We start from the raw sequence: 5,827 nt of genomic DNA, 5'->3' as shown, positions 1-5,827 counted from the left end.
CCTCTACTTGGTATTTACCCACAAGAAATACGAGCCATAACACGTGTAGATATATGCACACCAATGTTTATAGCAGCACTATTTACAATAGTAAAAAGATGGAGACAGCCAAAGTGCCCATCAACTCAAGAATGGATAAACAAACGGTGGTACATACACACAATGGAATATTGTGCTAGCTTGAAGAATAACAAGGAAACTGCAAGCCACCGCATAACATGGATGAACCTTGAGGACATTATGTTGAGTGAAATTAGTCAGTCACAAAAAGAGAAATACTGCAAAGGACCACTACTGTAAAAGTCTAAGAAAAAGAACTCATACTAAAGGGGAAGGGGGGATTTTTTTCTGGCTACTGGGATATATGGGGTGGGGTGAGGGGAGGAAGGGGAAGGTGGAGCACAGGGTAGGGAATATACACAGGATAGTTTGGGTGCTAGGGAGAGGGGCAATATACAAGAAGGGGGAGGGGAATGGAAGAACAAAGTGGATGGGAAAACAATTAGGCAGGTTTGCACGGGCTAAGTGGGACAGAGGTAAATAATGATGTATGCACAACCTTGGAAAACAGGGCTCTGGGATACAGGAATTGAGACATGGTTGGAATGGGGACAAGGAGGGAAATAATGTTAAGATGCTTGGCTGTCTTTTGAATCTTGGTTTCCCTGGCATACCATTATAAAATTGACACTTGAGGAGGGGAGAAAGGAATAGCTAGAAATATCACCATAGAATGCTTGTAAGTCTGTCTTCTGCCTATAACTGATTGGAATATCTAAAATGGGTCTACAACCTGCCCTGTCATGGCGGCTTCCTGCGGAGCCTTTGTATTACATAAGACCATAGGTGGAATCCTGAACAGCATCCAGAATCTTCAGAGGTCAAGAATTTCCACTTGAAATGACAAGCAGACCAGCCTGGAGCTGCTAGAAGAACAGAAGATACTTCTTGAAAGAAAGATCAACAGGAAAAATGCAAAACAATAACAGCAGACTGACTGATTACTATAAGAACAAGCAAGTTGCTTGCCCAGGAGACATCAAGGCAACGGATTGTGTCCCCTCAGAGCAAACCCTGTTCCAAGACTAAGACTCAATGGGAATACATGCTCTGTGTATTTCATCACTGAAAAGGGGAAGTGAGGGAAAAACAACAGTGAAGCTGTGAGCTAAACCTTACAACATTCAATAGACTCTTGTGAACATGGGTGGAGACCAGGTTGGCCAGCTGTGTGGCAAGACCTGGGGACTCTTGGGCCCAGAGTTAGTGACATTGCCACAGAGGACTAGAGTGGAAATTGAGGCATCCAGCTGATAAGAAGTGAAGGCATATGTCCAAGAACACCCACCATATGCCCAGATAATACCCCCTTGACCTGGCTTCAATGACTGGATGATCAGAGTTTAACTAGAAGAAGAAAGAAGAGGGGAAAAAAAGAGTAATCTAATACTATTTGATGAACTTGACCTACATCTATAGATGCAGTAGTTCAAAAGAGGAACAAATCTTTACAGCAAGGATCATTCCCATCCCCCATACACAGACTAGACAGGGATGGGCAACTTGAACATTGGCTACCCAAAATGGGGGAGGGGGTCTACAAAGGCAAGAAGTAACTGGCTTACAAGCTTTCAAGAAGGAATGTTGATCCAAAGTGGAGGACAATATAATCTCCATTGAGTAGTATCCAATCTGTCTAGGTGGGGCTGATGAAAGGAAATGCAGATAGGTCTCTTGTGATACAATTGTGAATAATTTTTATCAGGAATGATTGTGAGGGTTGGAAATGTAAAGGTAGATGTTTTGTAGCACTGAGGGGAGAGATTAACTTTGCAGTCTAGGAGTGGAGGTCCCTGGGACCATGAAGGGAGAGTGGGACCCTACTCAGAGAAGCAGTGATGCCAGAGATGGAGGCAGAGATGATGCCGTGGAGAGATGGAGTGGCTGGGGACTTTAGACCCATGGAGGGGTAGGGGAGAGGCTTGCAGGGTATACCCTGTGGTTTGTTGATGATGTGTTATGCCCAGAATTCAGGGTCCCCAAAGACCACCCAGGAGCCGTGTACCGATGCAAATACATAAGGGTTGTTTAATCAAGCTCGAGCCAGGTCTCTAACCTTATCCGACATTTCGGAATAGGGAAAGAGCCCCGAATTCATTGTCTGCAGGGTTTTTATAGAATTTTCAAACAGCTCAGGTTTCTCAGTTTTACAATCTTTGGATTGGTTAACAATTGGCAAACTATGAGATGTTACAGTTTAATTGGTCAGGACTGGTGGTCTTTGTTCTTAGGCTAGGGTAAAGGAAAACATCTGGCCTCTGGCCTTGAGCTGCCTGGCTCTTTATGCATATATCATATTCTTGGAGCTAGAGTACGTGTTCAGGCTAATGTACAGAATGGAGATTGACCTTGCCTCTGAAGGGAACTAATAACTGAGGCCTTGTCTATTTAAAATGCTTTCCTGAGCCTGACTAGAGTTTAGTCAAGCAGTTTCTAGGTAGGCAAAATCAGTTTGGTCCTTACAGATGCATAGAGGGGATTGTAACCATGGCAATGATGAAACAATATATGATAGGAGAAAGTAAAACTAACGTTCTTCCATGTTAAACTATCACATAATTCACAATAAAACATTAAAAAAAATGTGATGTGGTCTAAAATTGTCATTATAAGAAGGAATACCATAAGGTGAAACACATATTCACTAAGATTTCTCACTGGGCAAATAGCAGAGCATCTTTTTCATTTTGTTGCTTTTGTTGTTTGTTTTTTTCCCCCTACCTAGACAAAGAGCAGTGATTCATTAGACTATTATGGTCTTCATAATGTGGTGCCGGTTGGGACCCCACACTATGCAAAACAATGAATTTAACTAGTTTTGGCTCTTCTAGGTAAGATTAAACAGTCTCCTTAAACAGCCACTGGGCTGAGAGGTTTCAGTCTCATGTTTTTTAATGGGGGATGGGGCATTGATGGTTTCTCTGTCTCTAGTGTTAGAAAGGTGCAGCCTATAGGAATGCAGCAGCTCTTCTTGGTAACCATGGTAACCGTATTGGCATGGAAACCAGGGGGCTACTTGAAAGGAAGCAGAAGGGTGGAGGAGGGAAGCAGTGGTAAGTTATCCTGTGGAAAGGGGGAAAGAAAAGCCACCTTCCTTTGTACTGAGGAGAAAAAGATGGCCAAGTGGTTCTTAGCTCTCTGGATGGGTTCAGGGAGAAGCCCTGATGAATTCAAACGTGAGTCTTCAATTTGGAGCAGGAGGATCTTGGGCAATCTGAGACCTAGAACTATTGGTGTTTTTCTGTTCAAAGCATGACTCAGCAAAACCAAGAAAGGAATATAGACTGGGGACACATAGCAAATGCTCTCACACCATGGAAACAAATTCTAACACTGAGTTTGCATTGTAGGCAAAGTGTCATTGAGAGCTTTTGTTTGACTCTGATAGTTCAAGTGCTTTTTGTTGAAGACATTTATGGATGAGGATATTTATAGGCAGCACCTAAAACAAGAAGTAAATCTTTGTGTTAAGGTTGAGGAAGGTTGAGAATATAGTAAAAATAAAAACAAAAGCAAACAAAAACCCACTACAAAAAAAAAGAAAGAACTTTATTGAAGAGCTTCCTCTTCAGAGTGAGCAGCACTAGGAGTTTTTGTATATTCTCTGAGTTGAGTTTTTGTATATTCTCAGAGTTATGCAACAACCTGGTGTGGTGCTGTACGATCAGCAGTGGAATGTGAATCATAAGGTCAGCAGTTCAAACCCACCAGTTGCTCCTCAGAAACTCTACTACAGCACTTAACAGCAGCATCACCATTATCCAATTTTAGAACATTTTTATTACCCCCAAAAGAAATTGCATATTTACCATTTCTCTTTCCCTATAACCTCTGGAAAGCCATTCATCTATTTCTATCTCTATGGATTTTCCTATTCTGGATATTTTATATAAATAAATCATACAATCTATGCCCTTGATTGTTTGGTTTCTTTCAATTGGCAAAACATTTTCAAGTTTCATCCATGTTGTAGAATGTATCAGTACTTCATGCCTTTTTATGACTAAATATCACATTGAAATAGGCTGCTAACTGCAAGGTCAGTAGTTTGACCATGGGATAAAAATGAGGCTTTCTATTCCCATAAAGATTTATAGCCTAAAGATTTATGAATCTGAACTGACATGAAGGCACACAACCACCACCAACAACCAATTTTACATTGGGAGTCCTGGTGGCATAATGGGTTAAGAAGAAAATTATGGGTGAAAACATTAGTGGAGTCATAAAACCTTTAAGAACACACAGGGTGGCGCTTCCCTGACCGGGCAGCACAGGCACAGGGGCTCGGGAGAAAGTAGGGGGCGGTATCACAAAGGGGGGGGCCCTGCCTGGTAGACAGACAGCTTTAGGGCAAACATAAAACATTAAGCTTCAACTTTATGAACTTGTTTTTTTGAAGGATCAAACTATTGAGGAGTTACGAGCGTTTTGAGCTTCCACCCGCCTGCTCCCGGCTCCCATCCCGGAGATGGCCTTGCCCACTGCAGAACTTAGCAGGACTTGAGCAGACCCATTCAAAGGGCGGACGCTCTCAGAGAACTAGCGGGGCCACAGGAACCAACATAGTCCATCCCAGGGGGGTCCTCATTGCCACGTTAGGCATTACCGGTGTGTATATAGGGCAAATTGGGGGGCTCAAGGCACAGGGAGACAAAGAGAGGCATTTTAAACATCATCAAAAACAGACCCCATCTGCCTGCAAGCACCAAGCCCATCCCCCACTTCTTTGGCCTAGACCAGCCCTCTGCCCATTCTCCTAGCCTCAGGCCCGCCCATCAAAGCATCAAGGTTTGGGTCAGCCCAAGCTGAGATGCCCTTGAGTAGCAGTTTAACACCAGTAACAAAGCACCCCTGCTGTGGTTTAATCCGCCAGACTGCAAAGCCTTTTGAATTGCGGGAACTGTGGTTCTAGCTCAACAGCTGCTATTGGAAACCCTATACTGGGTCACTATGGGTCATAATCCACTCCACAGCATTTCAACAAGTAGCAGAACTCAGAAGGGCCTGAAATAGACTAAGGACATTACAGACTTACTGAAGAAGCAGGGAGGGCAGGGCTTGCTGGTGGCTAGGGTGAAGGCATAGTGAAGGTTGCCGTCAGCAATAACTCAGAATTCCAGGCAAAAAAGAGGCAAGACAGAGCTCCAAAATTCAGACCCACAGAGATAGGAATAGTTTAAAGGCTTGAAGGCTTATAGCCTGTGGAATTTGGAGTGGAGGCTGGAAATCATGTGCCTTTAAATCCGCCGGCTAGGCTCGGAGGCCTGGGCCCACATCCTGGGCTAGACAAAGTGGCAGGACTAAAGAGGGGCCACAGAGACACCGCGGAAACACTCCACAGGAACATTTGGGGGGCAAAAAAAAAGGTGCATGGTGTGCTTTGCCAATTTTGAGTGGTTCCGATTTTTTTTTCCTTTGGTGTCAGGAATAGGTGCGCTCATGGTTTGCCCACATACATCTGGGTGAATGGAGGTGGGGACTTAATTGAGTGGCCAAGACCCACCCCCACCACTGGTAGTTTCCTCTGCCAGGAACTCACACACTCAGACCAAGCTGAGACATTTGGTCTGCCTTTCTTTACTGGTTTGAGAGGGAGCCCAGCATAATGCTGTGGGTGAAGACGCTGCGCTGCAAATTCTTTTGAACAACAAGGCCGGTGGTTCAAGCTCACCAGCCACTCATCGGAAACCTTATACAGGAGATGTGGATGTGTGTCCTATTTAGTCGGCTTACTTTCACTGGTTTGAGAGGCGTCCCATTGTAG

This window comes from Chrysochloris asiatica, unplaced genomic scaffold (genome assembly GCF_000296735.1).
Source record: "Chrysochloris asiatica unplaced genomic scaffold, ChrAsi1.0 scaffold00107, whole genome shotgun sequence".
NCBI classification, from domain to species: domain Eukaryota; kingdom Metazoa; phylum Chordata; class Mammalia; order Afrosoricida; family Chrysochloridae; genus Chrysochloris; species Chrysochloris asiatica.
The sequence above is the reverse complement of the archived record's forward strand: the minus strand, read 5'-3'. Positions refer to the sequence as shown.